Source organism: Nelumbo lutea, chromosome 5 (assembly GCF_056320005.1).
Source record: "Nelumbo lutea isolate HS-2025 chromosome 5, American lotus-T2T, whole genome shotgun sequence".
In the NCBI taxonomy this organism is placed as follows: Eukaryota; Viridiplantae; Streptophyta; class Magnoliopsida; order Proteales; family Nelumbonaceae; genus Nelumbo; species Nelumbo lutea.
Genome location: NC_142688.1, coordinates 47,835,233 through 47,852,289, shown reverse-complemented (window position 1 = coordinate 47,852,289; position 17,057 = coordinate 47,835,233). Strand labels below are relative to the sequence as shown.

The following is a 17,057-nucleotide window of genomic DNA, read 5'->3' as shown; positions in this document are numbered from 1 at the left end:
TAATATTAAATCAGACAAATATTTACAAATTTTTCTACCCGGGGTATCCCATATTTGTAAGAAAGATAAACAAAAAAAAAATCAAGAACAGATGGAATATTAAAGTTGTTACAGATACAAAACATAATTTGATAAGAGGTTTTTGAATTAAAAACTCCTTAATCTTATTCAAAATTCAAAGGCAAGTTCAGGGAATTTCTGATTGTCGCAGAAGAGCATCTACTATTTGTTTAGCTTCTGAAATAACATAAACTTTGTTACAACTAGAAGAAAAAGCGTTTTCCAAAAACCTGCAAAATGGCAAACACTTCAGCTTGTATTACATAAGAAACATTTGTAGTTCAACCACTTATAATGTTAACACAAGTTAAATTGGGTTATAGAAATATGCAGCCATAGCTGAAAGAGGAATCATCTATTTTCCCTGCATCCGTGAAAACAACAAGTTCTGTATCTTGTGCCATGATAAGAGTGTATTTCTTAGAAGTTGATGCAGTATTGTCAATAGAATTAATAATAGGGCCTTGTACTTGGAGGGGAGGGGGGCAATTGTAGATTTGGTTTATGTTTTGCAAGAGAGATAAATGATGTATAAACTTTCTTCTGAAACATTTCTCATTTCTAGCTAACCAAATAAAGTACAAGGCAATTGCAACCCAAGTTAAAATTTTCTTTGCTAAGGGAATGTCCTGAACTTGTTGAAATAGATTGTATATACTTGTTACCCAAGAATTTTGAAATCTATTTACAAAATTGATATTCCAATTATTGCCAAAAAGAACTATTTGGGTGTAGGAGCAGTTTAGGAAAAGGTGGGTAATTGATTCCTGATGAGATTCACAAAAGACATAGTTCTTTTGACTGTCCTCAAGAGTGAGATTTTCTTTGACCGGAACATACCCATTGACAATTCTCCATAAGAATAGCTTGAATCTCGGAGTAGTATCTAATCTCCAAATGTGTTTAAAATTGAATTGACCTGATAATCTCTTTTTGATGTGAATTGACCCGAAGATTGAGGTAGCCAAATCCAGGAAACTAGGTTTGAATCTGTGAAAATAGGGGTTGCTTGAATATTGTGAGCTTCCCTAGGAGAGAACATAGAGTTTATGAGGGTAGAGTTCCAGTGACCCTGTTGAAGAAGGTGGGAAACATTCATGTGCTTGATATTAGGGGCTAAGGGAAGAGGAATCCAAGAGAAGGATTGATTATTCTAAATCCAGGGTCGATGGGATAGCAGAAAAACTGAATTGGAGTTAACCAGGGCCCCACATTCAAAGGCTAAATCTCATATTTCTGGGCTGATGGATTTCTAGTAGATGGAATCTCTAGTGGGGATAGAAGAAGGAAAAAGGCTTTTGTTCTTAAGATATTTAGATTTCTAGATTTATAGATTTGAGCCTAGAGTTTATGTTGTTCGTTGATATATTTCCAAGCTACTTCCTTTAGCAAACTTTTGTTGAATAAAGTGAGATTTTTAAAGCCTAATCCTCCTACATTTTTGGGGAGTGTTAGTTTATGGCAAGCACACCAACGATAAGGGTGGGAGTTATGATTAGAGGCATTCCACCAAAACTGACAAAAAGTTTTTTCAATAAGATCGATAGTCTTTTTAGGGAATTTGACAAGTGGCATGGCATGGATGGGAGTGGCCTGGAGGACTGATTGGATTAGGACTTTTTTGTCAGCTTGTCTTATTGTTGAGGCTCTCCATCGATTAAGTTTACTCCCATATTTTACAGAATAAAAGTTAGGTTTGCATGTTTGTTCCTGGACCAGAAAAGAGGGAGTCCTAGATGTTTGGTATTGTTTGGTAAAGGCTTCACGTTAAGTTGACGTTTGATCATTCTTTGAAGCCGGGGGTGAATGTTTTTACTACAGTAAATACCAGACTTCTCAAAATTAATTAGTTGGCCTGAACATTTTGGAAAGTAATGAGGATTTGGTTGAGATTATCAATTTCCTGTCTATGTGCTCTAATGAAGAGCATGATGTCATCAACAAAGAAACAATGAGAGATCTTCAGTGCCTAGGAGGCGAGGGATAGGCCTTGGATTTTATTTTCCTCTTCATCTTTATACAACAATCTAGAGAGGCCCTCCATAGCTAAGATAAAAAGATGGGGAGAAAGAAGGTCCCCTTGTCTTAGACCTCTAGTAGGATAGAAGTGACCTTCGGAAATACCATTGATGAGTACAAAGTTGGAAACTGATGAGATACATTCCTTAATCAATTGATTGAAATCTTTGGAGAACCTAAGGAGGGATAGAACTTTTAACAGATAACCTCATTCTAATCTGTCATAGGCCTTTGACATATCTAACTTTAAACCTATGTACCCTAGACCTTTCTTTTTGTACTTTAAAGAGTGAAAAAGTTCTTAAGTTATAATGGAGTTTTCTGCCATTTGTCGGTTAGGTACAAAAGTCATCTGGTTTGGGGAAATGCATTTCCCTAGAATAGGACGTAGACGGTTTGCAATGACTTTGGTTATGACTTTATAAGTGACATTGCACAAATTGATGAGTCGGAAGTCTTGAACTTTAGTACAGTCAACTTTTTTGGGAACCAGACAAATAAAAGTATGGTTGATTCTTTTGAGAAGTTTTTTATTTGTAAAGAATTCCTGGACCAACTGTACTAAGTCTGGTCCCATCAACTTCCAAAAGTCCTTATAAACTAGAGCATGCATGCCATCTGGACCTGGAGACTTTAGATTTCCTATGGAAAAGAGAGCTGATTTGACTTCATCTTTTGTAGGAGTGATCAATAAAGAATGATTGTCCATTTCTTTTATAACAGGCTCATTTACCTCATCCAGGAAATCTAGATTGTTAGGGTTTGGACTCAAAAATAAATTAGAAAAATAGTCCACAAAAATTTGAGCAATCTCCTTGTGATCAGTCTTCCACACTCATTTTGGAGATTCTTAATTCCTTCGGTAAAGTTTCTCTTTCTCCTAAACAAAGTACTGTTGTGAAAAAACCTTGTGTTCCAGTCCTAAGTGCAACCAGGTTTGTCAGGAAGTTTATCTCCAAAAGTTCTCAATTTTCTTAGTTACCAAATCATATTCTTTATACAAGCAAATAAGATTGGAATATTCTTCCTATTGTTCTGCCTGTATGATCTGAGCCTCTAGATGTTTGAGCTTAAGCTTTGGATCAGTAAAGTTGGTTGCTTTCCAAGAAATGAGGTTCTTTTTTACAGAGTTTAATTTTTGTGTAATTCTATAAGCTTGATACCCTGTAATGGGAATGTTCCAACCGTTTTCTATTATTTGTTTGTAGGAATGATCAGTGAGCCACATTTCTAGAAAACAGAAAGGCTTAGGTAGGTGAGTTCTGGTTGGGGATAAATTAAAGATTAAGGGATGGTGATCCGATCCCCATTTGGTACCTAGAGTGAGGCTGGCATTTAGATAGGTTCCTAACCAGTCAGGGGAGACTAAGACCCTATCTAGAGTTCATTGAATGAGACCTTTGTGGCACTTATTGGACCATGAGAGGCCACCTCCTTGGATATTCACTTCGAATAGATTATGATGGATCACAAAATTGCGATACTGCATAGAAGAAAGAGAAGATTGGTTAGAGGAAGTAGAAGGCTCCAAAGAATTTAAAGTGGCTGCTTCGTTAAGATCACCAATTAAAGCAAAAGGAAAGCCAACTTGCTGAAAATAATCATTATGGTTGAACCAGAATTGGTTTCTTTGATGTTTTTTCAGTTGTCCATAAATAAAACCAAGTATCCAAGATAAGAAAGAGTCCTAAATTTGAAATAAGATGTACCTAGCAGAAGATGACAAAAAGGACACATGAAACCCACTTTCCAGAGGTCTGCTAATCCTCTTGCTCTACCTTCAGGATTGACAGTGACGTAGTTAGGATAACGAAGGATATTTGATAAAGAAATAATTTTTTCTTCTGGGATCTTTGTATCGAATAAGAAAATAAAGTCGGGGTTAATTCGGCTGACAAAGTCCTTGAGGCCCTGAACTACCTTGGGACGCCCAGCCCCTCGGCAGTTTCAACTGAAAACAACCATTGGTAAGGGTGGGGCTGTTTTGGGCCAGCCATCTCCACCCACAAAGAAAAGAAAAAAGAGAACAGAAAAGTAGAACTTATTGAATAATGAGCTTCTAAGCTTTGGTTATCCTCATTATGGGTTCCCATGTCGATCCCGAGTATACAGTCTATATGAGGATCTTCAGAAAGCTTATTAGGCCTACCATAAGTGGGCAGGTCTGGGGAGTCAGGGTTAACTGACAGGTGAGCAGTCAAATTGATTCTAGGTCGCTTGCCTCTTGGGCGAGTAGAAGGACCAGGAATATCTTCAAAGAGTTGATTAACAAGATCTTGACTAGACTCAACTTAATGATAAGTGGATGCTGACACACGTAAGGTCGAAAGGGTAGAGGTGACTGGAGCCACCGGGTTTGAAGGAGTTTGTGGGGAGGAAGTAGAAACTGGTTGTTGTTGGTTTACTAGGGAAGAAGTTCCTTTAGTTGGATGGTTTTCTGGTTTGGGAGGGGCAGGCTAGGGAATATCCACAAAGTCCACGAAATGAGGATGCTTCCACGTCCGACGTAGGGCAAGTTCTGCTCGTAGCCAAAGTCCCGATAGATTCATGACTCTCCAATTGAAAAACTGGCCGTAAGAACGACCTTGAGAGTCCGTTAAAGGTTGAGAACAATGACATCATTGGTGTCCTATCTTACCACATATGTGGCAAACCCAAGGGAGGTCCTCATATTTGTAGGTGATCCAGTTAGTTACAATGACAAAGCATCCAGTTCGAAGGGGACAATCCATAGAAATAGTTACTTTAGCATGAACATAATTTTGGACCACAGTAACATTGCGGGTGGGACCTAGACGTTTGAAGAGAGGATGACCCACATTTACAACCAGGGATTCAAAAGGCAAGTCATGGATCTGAATCCACACTTCAATCTCCTGAAGGTTCCAAGTGTATTGAGGGAGCCCTGGGATCCACGTTGACATAAGGAGCCACTGACCATTAAGCATCCAGGGTCCGTTTAAACGGAAACTATCGTAATCCTCAGCAAAACGAAAGTCAGCCTAAAGTGGCCTCTATGGAAAGGGGCCATTAAAAGGGTTCTAGGGTCCAAATTCCAGAGGTCATAGAGCCCTTGAACAATGTCTTCAAACTGGTCAGTAAGACGGGGAAACAGTCGGCAAATAAGAGAAAGTTGCCACTTCTTAGCAACATTAGGGGAAGAAGGGGAGGGATATTGGCTACCTCGACACCATTCTTCCCATTCCCTTGAAGCATGTGCTGAAAAGCTTCATTCAAAGCTTCAAGGTTATCCATTTGGGAGAGCTCTAAACGCAGGTTAGGAGGAAGAAAGGAATATAGGAAGAAAGAAAGGAGGAGCGAGTAGAAGGACCTAGGCGAGGAGGAGACTTTGATGGTAAAGATAAGAGAAGGGAGAGAGACAGATAGCCAATACAATCCTTTTATTCAAGGGTGTAGGGTATTGTAGTTTCATGAATTATGCTATGTTCTTTACAATATATAAGGAAATGGATATATATATATATATATTATCTTCCTCTATTTGATCTTATTATCTTAATTTTCTTGTTTATTTGATTTTCTACTTATGTTTTGTATTTTATAGACATTTCAAATGTTTAATCTTTAGTATCAATTAGGTAAACTCTAGTGTACCTAGAGTTATCATCCACAAAGGTAATGTAGTAGTGGTTTCCTCTATTCATTGTATTTCTCTAATCTCCCAAATCAGTGTTAATTAATTCAAGAAGTTCTAACTCTTTCTCAAATTGTTTAAATGGTTTTCCTTTTGTGAAAATTTACCTCTACACAAGTTTTGCATTTGTTAAATTCAGAAATTTCTAGTTTTGAAATTAAACCAAGTCGTTTCATTCTTTTAATGTAGGCAATATTCTCTTATTCCAATCTACCAGACCATTAACTAATAGACTCAATAATATAAATAGAAGAGGAACTAACCTTTATATTTAGTAATATCCATTACTTTTATATCATTTTCTAATAAATTCCCCACTTTGTGATTTATTAATTTATTAGATTCAAACTCCAACTTTAGTTCCATAATAGTGCTTTTATAAAAGTACTTCCATAAAAGTGCTTTTATAAAATTACTTTCGTGAAAGTTATTTTATAGAAGTGTTTTTCATAAAAGTACTTTCGTAAAAGTGATTTTATAAAAGTGCTTTCATAAAAGTACTTCTGTAAAAGTGATTTTATAAAAGTGTTTTTATAAATATACTTTTGTAAAAGTACTTTCCTAAAAGTGTTTTTATAAAAGTACTTCCGTAAAAGTGCTTTTATAAAAGTACTTTTGTAAAAGTTCTTTCATAAAAGTGCTTTAGCAATGTACTTTTATAGAAGTGCTTTCGTAAAAATGCTTTTATAAAAGTACTTTCGTAGAAGTGCTTTTGTAAAAGTACTTTCATAAAAGTAATTCCGTAAAAGTGCTTTTGTAAAAGTATTTTCGTAAAAGTGCTTTCATGTAAAAGTACTTTTATAAAAGTGTTTTCATAAAACTACTTTTATAAAAGCACTTTCGCAAAAGTAAACATACATGACAACAGTTTTATAGGTAGAGTTTCCTCAAAGAATGAAATGAGCAAGATGGGGCATGATTATTTTTCATACTGCAAAATAGTCAATTTCTGTGCTATGGAGATCATATTTCATTCTAAAAAGAATGTGGTCCATGGTAAGAATTTTGTAACCAAACACTCTAATGTTATTCATTCTTTTTCATTCTTTCTTAGAATGAGCAAGAATTAAGACAATGAGGCCCAGAGCAATGAACCAAACATGGCCTAAGCTTCTCATGAAGTCTATGATACGTTGGACATTATTCAGCTAAAGCATCTTCCTAGAAGTTAATTTGAACATTACCATTCTTCTTCCTACCACCGAGCAATTTTGTGGTTGTCAATGGATATAGCTTCATGTCCCTTGACATGTTCATACTTACAAAGCAAAAATCTGTTGCCACTTATCTGTTTAATTGCTCCTGTATTTACCACCCACTCTCTTGCATCAACTATGAGATTTACTTTAGATGCAACAACAATTGCTTCAGTCTTGGTTAAGTTATTTTAAGCCTTGTTTGGTTTGGTCTTGTAGTACTAAAAGTTTACTGCACGATGCCCTATTTTTCCACAGACAAAACAAGCACCACCTGCTATTTTCTTAAGTTCTTTGAGTCTAAGATGGTCACCATTAATCTTGTTATAATTAAGGCTTTTTAGTAATAATTTATTTTAGAGGTTTTCTTGGTCTCGTTTATGTTTCCATTCTCTACAACGTTGGCCTTGCAGGTAACCTCTAACGTCTTTTCCTTCTTGTCTTTTAAACAATTGGTTTCTTCATTATTGATTCTTATAATTGGGTCTCTAAGGGAGGATTCCTTATTTTTGTATTTGAGAATTTTTGCATTCTTTCCATATGGGGGTAAATTTTCAATTAAGAATGCAACTTGAAAAGTTTCATTTATTTTACTACTTTCAGAGAGTATTTCATGAACAATTATTTTTTAATCATGCATTTGATCCATCACAAATCTAGAAAATTTGCTATAGCATATTTCTTAGACCTACATCTTTGATTTCATATTTTTTTTTCAAAGCAAACCAAATTTCTTTAAAGGTTCGATATGTACAATAAACATTAAAGAAAGGTTTGAATTGTCCTCAAACATATCTATTATCCTTTTCAAACACACGATTAATTTTAGTTCTATTAGGTTTATGTACTAATGTACATAAGTCGATTCAAGGGATTCATTCAATACATAGGTCATAATCTGATTTTTAAGGAATATCATAATTTTCTCAAACCATCTTCTATTACGGTTACCATCAGATAGTTCAAGTTTAGAAAAAAAAAACAAGCTATATATGAATTTGCCATAAGAGTAATTGGTTTTAAGATTGATAGGAAAAAATTCTATAATAATACTAAGATAAAGCAAACCTATAGCGCAAATGGCCAAAGCAAAGGCAAGATATACTAATATGAAATCTGATTAGCAATAAATGATAAGTAGAATGCGAAAAACAAATCAAATTTAGCACTCAATGTAGCATATATGCCTCTGAGTCAGTAATGTAATCAACCCTACAAGTAGAGTGAGAGGAAAATTTATTGAATATATATACAACCTAAGTTACACCAAACGCCATTGTCCTTAAAACCAATTATGTCATCTAGGAGAAAACGATGCCGGTGTGTCACGGTCTGGCACAGATTTAGCCTTGTCTATGCTTGGCGGGCTTACGTTAAGGGACATCACCGTCATTTTTGCCTGTAAGATTTTTAGGAGAATTGATGTTATCTTTAGGCAGACCACCAAAAGCTTAACATACTCTTTGAGGAGGGATGGTCGACCTCCTTGGGTGCCTAACCTTGGCACTCCTAGATCAACTTCCCTTGTAGGGCGGCCCTGGTTAATGGCTAGCATGGCTACCAGGGTTCCTCATGGGCGCACACATGCTCATGGGGACAGTGCATGGACCGGCACTGTGCTACCAACACTCAAGGGAGGCTTGGCATGCGGGCCTAGCTCAAGCATGACCCTTCACCATGCCAGCCCCTTGCCCAAGCTGAATGAGTTATCCCGTTGCCCATAGCACACAGGTGTGTTTCGACCCAAGCGGTTGCCTATCTTCATGGCACACAGGTGCCTACATCATCGCCATATAGGAGACCCATCACATCGGTGCCCAGTCACCTTTCATCGGTGCCCAGTCGCCTCACATCATGGCCATCCCCCTTTAGCACGTAAGAGGCGCCTCCCATGGACTGGCAAGAGCTAGCCGAGAGCCCCGGCCATGCGACTTGAAGTCATGATCCAGTGCTACTGACATGGGTGGAGCCATCTCATCAGGAAAATCCTAGCCTCGCATCACACAAAGGCTTGTCTTGGCCTACCATGGCCTAAACGCCGCATGGGTTTCTTCCACTGCAGAACTACCCCCATGACAATTGGTATCAGAGCAAGCTAGCCAATTGCTGCCATAGTTGTCAAAGCAGATTATCCCAGAGCTAGTTGAAGCGGTCATCTCGACAAGCAGCATCATGGGGTGCGGTCCCTAGGCACTTCCACTTGGGTTCAAGCAAGCAAATCATATCAAGCCTGGCAAGAGGCCATTCATTCGTGTCCCCATTCCAATGACCCCAAAAACAACACCCTTGTGGGGGAAGACACATTGGTTGTTGTGCTCATGCAGGGGCAAACGCATGAGCCTTTTCGTGGAAGGCATATTGTGGTGGTTTGAGTGGGGAAGTGCCTTGCTTCCTCACGAACATCAGTTGCTGTTAATTTTAGTGAGTTGTGGGCAGTGTGCCTACATCTTGGTTTCATGTCAGATGAGCCATTGTTCCGTAGCTTTGTCTAAGGCACTACTAAGGCAGGGACAACGATTCAAAATTAGTTGATGTCGACGGTTGGTCAAGGAATATCACTGAAGTGGCAGTTTAGCACAAATGGATCCACAATTGAAGGCACAATGTTGGAATGATAGGAATGTGGGTACACTAGCCATTGAAGCATGGCGACCCTACATCGGAAAAGCATTGGAGGACATGCTCAGTTCAACAAACAAGTGGAACACTTGTAGCAGCAACAACTCATCACAAGGCGAGTGCATGTTCGGCAACATCATGGGTACAAGTTGCCACCACTCCCACACAAAGTGATCAGATCTCCTTGAGGCAGCAACACATTGGGGCCCCCTCAGAGTGAAGATGTAGCCCGAACCGGTGAGGTGAAGTGTAGTTTTGAGGGCCAACAGAGCATAAGCCATGAAGTAGGTTTGAGTAACCCACACACGGCGAGGTGAAGTCTGCAAGCTAGCATGGTGAGAGGGTACACCCAGCACACATCGCCAACAATAGGAGTAGACCTATCACATCGTGTTTGGTAGCACCACCAAAAAGCTACCAAAAAGATGGTCGAGCCTTGAGGTAAAGATGATACATGGGGCGGACCTCCGCGAAGCACACACACCCAATTTCTTCGACGGCCCTTCTCACACATTTCAATGGCATAGCCATTGCGTGGTTTGAGTAACCTCAACACATGGGGTGAAGTCTAGGCAGGTCGGCGTGGTGAAATGGTTCCGTCCCCATAAATGGACACCAATATAGGTGAGACCCGGGTTGGCTAGGTGAGCCTGGATCTGGCAGACAAGTGAATGGCGCGAAACACAAATGCCCATTTACAAAAAGAGCCATTGTCGAGGACAACAATGGATTGAGTGGGGGAGCCTATCACGGTCTAACACAGGCTTAGCCTTGCCTACGCTTGGCAAGCTTACGTTAAGGGACATCACCATCATTTTTGCTTGTAAGAATTTTGGGAAAATTGATGTTATCTTCAAGCAAACCACCAAAATCTTAACGTACACTTTGAGGAAGGGTGGTCAACCTCCTTGTGTGCCTAACCTTGGCACACCTAGACCAACTTCCCTTGCGGGATGGCCCTGGTTAATGACTAGCATGGCTACCAAGGTTCCTCATGGGTGCACACATTCTCATGGGGACAGTGCATGGACCGACATGCGGGCCTGGCTCAAGCATGACCCTTCACCACCCCACCCCCTTGCCCAAGCTGAATGAGTTATCCCGTTGCCCATAGCTTACGGGTGTGTTCTGGCCCAAGCGGTTGCCTATCTTCATGGCACACAGGTGCCTACATCATCGGCATACAGGAGACCCATCACATTGGTGCCCAGTCACCTCTCATCGGTGCCCAGTCGCCTCACATCATGGCCGTCCCCCTTTAGCACGTAAGAGGCGCCTCCCATGGACCGCCAAGAGCCAACCGAGAGCCCTAGCCATGTGACTTGAGGTCATGATCCAATGCTACTGAACTTGGTGGAGCCATCTCATTGGGCAACTCCTAGCCTTGCATCACACAAAGGCTTGTCCTGGCCTACCTTGGCCTACACGCCGCACGGGTTTCTTCCGCTACAGAACCCCCATGACAGGTGGTCGGTGTCCAAGAGATAGACTTGATAGTTGGGTTGGGTTCAGGTTGAGTCAACATATTTCAGTTTGATTTCGGGTTGGGTTAAATTTTTGGCTGGGTTGTCAAATGCTAAACCCTAACCCTAAAATGTTTGGGTTAGGGTTGACGCATGGGTCAATTTGGATCATTTTAATAAATAATTGAAATTTTAAAAAATAAAAAAAAATGTGAAATTGCCAAAATTAAAGGAATTAACCTTAAAATTCCAAAAGTAAAACAAAAAAACCTGAACATTTAACAATTCAAAGAGTAAACAATAAAAAGTAAAGACTAAACAGTAAAAGTTAAAGAGTGGAAACTTCTAACAATGCATAAATAGTCCCAATTAGACCTAACAATTGGGTCAACGGGTTGGGTCAGGTCATTTTCAAATTCAGATAGCTAAATATGAGACCCTAACCCTATTTTTCGGGTTGGATTGGATTGGGTTCACGGACTGCTCACTACTCGAAAGAGGTGTTTTATGACTAGGAACTACAAACCAAAACACTATATATGCCGAAATGCAAGAGGTGAGAAGTAAGAGTGAAAGCTCTATAAATAAAAATTGCCCGGTGTCTAAGGAAGAAGAAGAAGGTAAAAAAGAACTTTGTCCAACAGTCATATTCTCCATGACCATTTTGTTACTTGTTGTTCTCATGAGAAAATAAAAGGTAGCTTGTAGCGGTGGCAATTCGGTGGATTGGGTTGGGTTTGGTTTGGGTTGAGATTCAACTCAACCCATCTAACCCGCCAACCCATTAATGACCCAGCTATATAAAATTAAATGGGTTGGGTTCAACCCAAACTTGCTTTAACCCAATTCAACCCGCCCAAACCCATTAATCTTATATTTATTGACTTAAAAGATAAACTAACTCTCTCTTAACAAATAAGTTGGTCATACCTTAGTGGTAACTGTAGTTATTATTTACACAAGTGGTGAAGGTTCAAATCACATTACATGCATGCTATTTTTACACAAGCGACAAAGCCATTTGACTATGTTTGGATTTTGGGTTCGACCGAACCACTTAGGTTCAAACCAGTCAAACCAACTTGAACTATCTAATTGGATTATTTTCAAGCTAATCACATAAAGGGTGGTTGAACCGTTTAGATCTGGATCATTCCGGTCGGATCGGTTCAATCAATGGTGGATTGACTTGGACCAGACCATATCAGGTTTGTGCATGGGTTTGGGACTGAACTGACTGACTCAAAATGGGTCAACATAAGTAAATCGAGTTTGGCCGGCTAGACGGTCAAAATCGGGCAAAGCACGTGGACACTGAACCATCCTGCCTGAAGTCATTTCGAATTCGAGTCGACCTGAATCGCCTTGTATCGAGTCGGGTCAGCCTGTGCGAATACTGGTTGGACCGAATGACCCAAACTGGGCAGAGCAAGCGGTACTGAACCATCCTGCCCGGGGTCCATTTCGGATTTGGGTTGACCCGGATTGGTGTATGTTGGATCGTGTCATATCGTATTGAATTGGTCTGAATTCGGGTCAAATTGATTCGGATTTATGTTAGGTGAAGTGTGTTGATTCAAGATAAAAATAAATTTAGTCAATAATTAATAGAAAATTAATGCATCAATTATAAATTATTTAATTCAAATGAAGAAAATTAAAAAAAAAAGCTAAGGAATTAATAAGTATGTCTGCAATGGTTAACCCAATGGTTATCCACAACCCAACCCAACCCAACCCAACCCATTTAAATGGGCGGGTTGGGTGATGGGTTGATCACACAACCCGCCAAATTAATGGGCGGTTTGGGTGGGTTAGATACTAGGTGGGTTGGGTGGGTTCAGTGGGTTGGGTGAAAAATTGCCATCCCTAGTAGCCTATCCCACTCTCTCTATATGCCTTTAAGACAAAGTAAGAAGAAATAACTACCAAAATTGTCAAGTGGAGTTCCCTTCCTGGTCTATGTGGAACTCTAGTACTTTCCATTAGGGGTGAGCATTGTTTGTTTAAAACCAAAAAACCAAACCAAAAATTTCAGTTTTCATTTTGGTTTTTCAGGTTTGAAAAATTGGTTAAGAAAAAATATGAATTAATTGAATGATCATATGTATTGAAATATGATTATCCAATGATCATATTGTGCCAAAAATCATACCAACAAGAGAGGTAGGATTTCAAAAATTCAAAAAACCCTAGTGTTGAAATCGCACATATGAGAAAACTGTTTTTTCTCGTAGGATTGATTGGGTTCTTAGACATTGAAAGATTAGATCTTTTTGGATGAATTGAAGTCTAAAATTACAGATTTCAATGTGTTTACACCCAAACTTTGAATCCTCCTGGTAATATTGCAACATGTTGAAGATGGCGTAACTCTATGTTGTAGTCTTGGATTGCTTCTCTAGAAAGTACAAAAATAAAGGACCAACCTTTGTAATGTTTTTGGGTGATTTTATTAACCCAAAAGAAGGCTGGAATAATGCTTGAACCAACAGATATTGACTCCTGTAGAATGGGGTTCAAAACCCTATTTTAAGTGTTCCATAATGAGGGGATCGAATTCTGCTAATAGAGAGAACAAAACATGATTTGATCCCCTTTCATTCTTCTCTATTTATAGACTTGGGAGGGCTGCAAGATTACAGCTTATATGGTGTGGAGCCCACAACTTAATGGGAGAGTTGACGTGTCACATGCCTTATACAAGTTAGTGGGGCTTAAGTTTTAATTAGCCATTATAGGCAAATTCGACTTTAGCCATTATGTGTTTAAGTGATCAGGCCCATTAATGGTCAGTCTTAATTCTTATCTCTTAAAAGGAATCTTACAAATTTAAGAGAAAAATGTGTGGTCGTTTTCTCTTATGTCTTATGTCTTAAAGAGGAATGTTACAACTTTTTGTTTTCAATGATACCTATAAAATACAAACAAAAATTTTCATATATGGGGTTAAAATGGACATTTAACAATTTTCAAAATTTAGAACTCAGAATTCAAAACAACATTCTCTACATTTAGATTTCAGAGGAAAGAATTCACAAATACCAAAATACCTCTTAATGTAATTATTACACTTTCAAAAGTCAGACATTTAAAGCAAACAAACATGCCCTAAGTGTCCAAACAGTTAAAAACACTTGGAACTTTACCATCCCAAAGGCTTAAGTCTATTGGTTCAGCTCATTATGTGATAATCAAGTCAAAGCAACCCAATTAATCACTTGCAATCAACTGCTATAAACACTTGACACTATATTTACGTAAGGACTTTTTCCATCTTTTATCTTTATGACATAATATCCAATTTACAACACCATTGCATCCTTCATTGAGGAATTAGATAATCCTACTACTCATTGATCACCAGTTGACATACCATCCTTGAATGTCCCAACATACCCAGATGTTTGATCCCAGAAGGACCTCTCACCGGATGGTATATTAAGGATAAAAAGTTTAATACTCAACCTGATGCCAATATCAAATCTAGGTATTAAAAACAATACCTAGTTATTCCACCTATCATAAAGTCTAGAACGTGCTGGGTTTAGTTCAATTTAATGTCTCTTGTAAACATTCATCATCACACCTTAGGTCACAACCCAAGCAACTGAGGCCCACTACTCTACTTACTACTTTGGGTAGTGTGGGAATGACAACCTTGTAAGGATAGACTTTTCCAAGTGTATCCACTAGTTGTGAAGTTTTAAGTCAAAATTAAAATAATCATGTGGTCTCATACATAATACTTATGTGAACTAAGGGTATTTAATAAAACAACCCGATAACACATGAAATAAATATGATTTTATTCATAACAAAAGTATGTACAATACATCAGTTGGGGCTGAGGGCATATACACCGTCTAACAAATACATATATAATATGTATAATATATACTATATCGTATTATATTATATATTAAAATATATAATTTATTATATATAATGAAGAAATCCGGTTTTAACTGAAATAACCAAAAAAGCGAATAAAAAAAGTTCAATTTCAGTTATTTTGGTTTTTCATTATTTCAGTTTTGCTTTTTTTTTAATTTAAAAATTTGGTTTATTTAGATCGGTTTGTAATTGAATAAATTGTCGCTCACCCCTACTTTCCATAACTCAAGAGGACAAAAGACAAGAGTTAAAGGCTTGTAAATTCTAAAAAAACAGAGTAGACAGAGGCACGAAGGAAACTTAAAAGGCATAAAACAAACACAAAACAGAGGAAAAAACTTAATTGATGATTTGAATCACAAGCAATAAAACTCCAACATACCCTAAGTGCTGATCTTAGATACAAAAATATAATAGTGGGATGAAATTCAAAAAAAGACATCGTTAGTAGGAGTAATTTAAGTATAGATTGTGGGTCCTTACCAACCCAAGTTGAAACTCTAGAAATCAGGCAGCCCAAACTATATATTATTGTTACTCAGTCGTTTTTCTCTTTCAGGAAAATGACTCAAATTGTACCTGTGGTTTATTTCAACGCTACTTCCAAGTATTGAAATAGAATGATAGTATTGATGTCGTGCACTGATAAAAATGGAAACCACAATAACAGAACCCCCAACTCATTTGCACTTCCAATCACTTAGTTCTTTCAGCATACGTCTTAATTGTTTCTGCATCACAAGGAGAAGGGGATGCAACAATCAGTTTCGAAGAAATTCCATTACTAAATAAACCTAATTTTCAAGGTGGTGTTAATGCCATACACAGAACCGGTTTGAATTGTTTCTCTGAGCACCTCTTGTCTTATCTCGATGGCTTGTTTTCTGGCTGCTTGATCTCTCCTCTGTTGTCTTCTCTACAAACACCATTTTGTCGTAACTCGACCGTCTTTTTACTGGATGGAAGATCTTCTGCTTCTGGAAACAGAACCGGAATTTTGTCCGAGAAGGTCCCCACCTCCACTGTAATCAAGCATTGTCAATACAAAATCGCACAGGTCTACATTGCACCGTATGTGATATGTAATAGGTGGGTTACCTTCCTTTCAGATCTCGAGCTTCTTCTGGAAAATTCGCTTTGATCTGAATAATTAGAACACCTCAGTTGCCGAGTGTAGGCTAGGAGTTGCGCCTTGCGATCGTTCCCATGCGTCACAGATATCGGAGGCCTGGAGGTGCGTGGTTTTCTCCTGGTTAAATTGCCGGAATCAGAGGTAGAGGGACGTCTTGTAGGCAATTCAACATATACAGTGATGATGACACCTTTCTTGTTGGGAATCTTCTTCCTCTTCTCCTTCTCTTCTCCTCTCTCTTCCTTACCCATTGATAACCTCTCTCAAGAACTGGACTTGGTAAGGAGGGTATTCTGCAAGAAAACAGTGCATTAATTGCGCTTTCAGTTACAACAACACTATTTTCTTTCGGCACCTCATCTCTCTCTCTCTCTCTCAATAACTAAATGTGTGTGCATCAGTGCATCGCCTCTAGATTTACGTCTTAACGTGACCAAGTTTATAATAATTTATGGTGTAGAGCGTATTTGGGTTATCAACCCAAGAACATACTTTGGGATTGCCATTGATCTACTAAAAGACAAAGCAAATAAGTGATTCAGTTCAGCAGTTAAGCCGTTATCAGAGACCCCTTAATTAGGTATATTGACTTTTCAATATTGAATACTAAAAGTTGCATAATATTCGAGTGGAATTACCAATTGGTATAGTGCATCAAATCCTGCACACATATAACTATGTTAAAATGGTCACGGCTTAGGTCTGGTTGGAGTGGGCAGGTTGAGTCTAGGTTTGGGCTACCCAAGGACTGGGTCCAGGGCTCGAGGCAGAACCAAATCCAGGACAAAACCCAAGTGTCCAGGCCCAGGCCCAGATGACAGTTCGAAATTACAAAAAAAAATCTTATACAAAAACTTGGATTTTTCGTTGTTTTGGTATTTGGTGATATGCACCAACTAATAGCTTCAAGTCGGTGGTTGGAGAATTAAATCCACATCTATACTGGAACGAACCAGTTAATATATCAACTAAGCCACCCCTCAGTTGGCGTACAAATACTTTAATTCGACCTCACC

At 38.5% G+C, this 17,057-nt stretch overlaps 1 long non-coding RNA gene across 2 annotated transcripts; it reads right to left on the bottom strand.

Annotated features, from left to right (window-relative positions):
• Positions 1-79: 79 nt before the first annotated feature.
• On the bottom strand, positions 80-16,454 carry LOC148852210 (uncharacterized). Of its 2 annotated transcripts, none has more exons than XR_016098824.1 (4): positions 16,008-16,454; positions 15,734-15,931; positions 15,489-15,640; positions 80-290 (listed from the first exon to the last, which is right to left on the bottom strand). It is a non-coding gene; the product is annotated as an uncharacterized LOC148852210 (long non-coding RNA). The 2 variants fall into 2 exon arrangements; XR_016098825.1 differs by having other exon boundaries at positions 15,766-15,931; positions 16,008-16,440.
• Between the last annotated feature and the right edge of the window lie 603 nt (positions 16,455-17,057).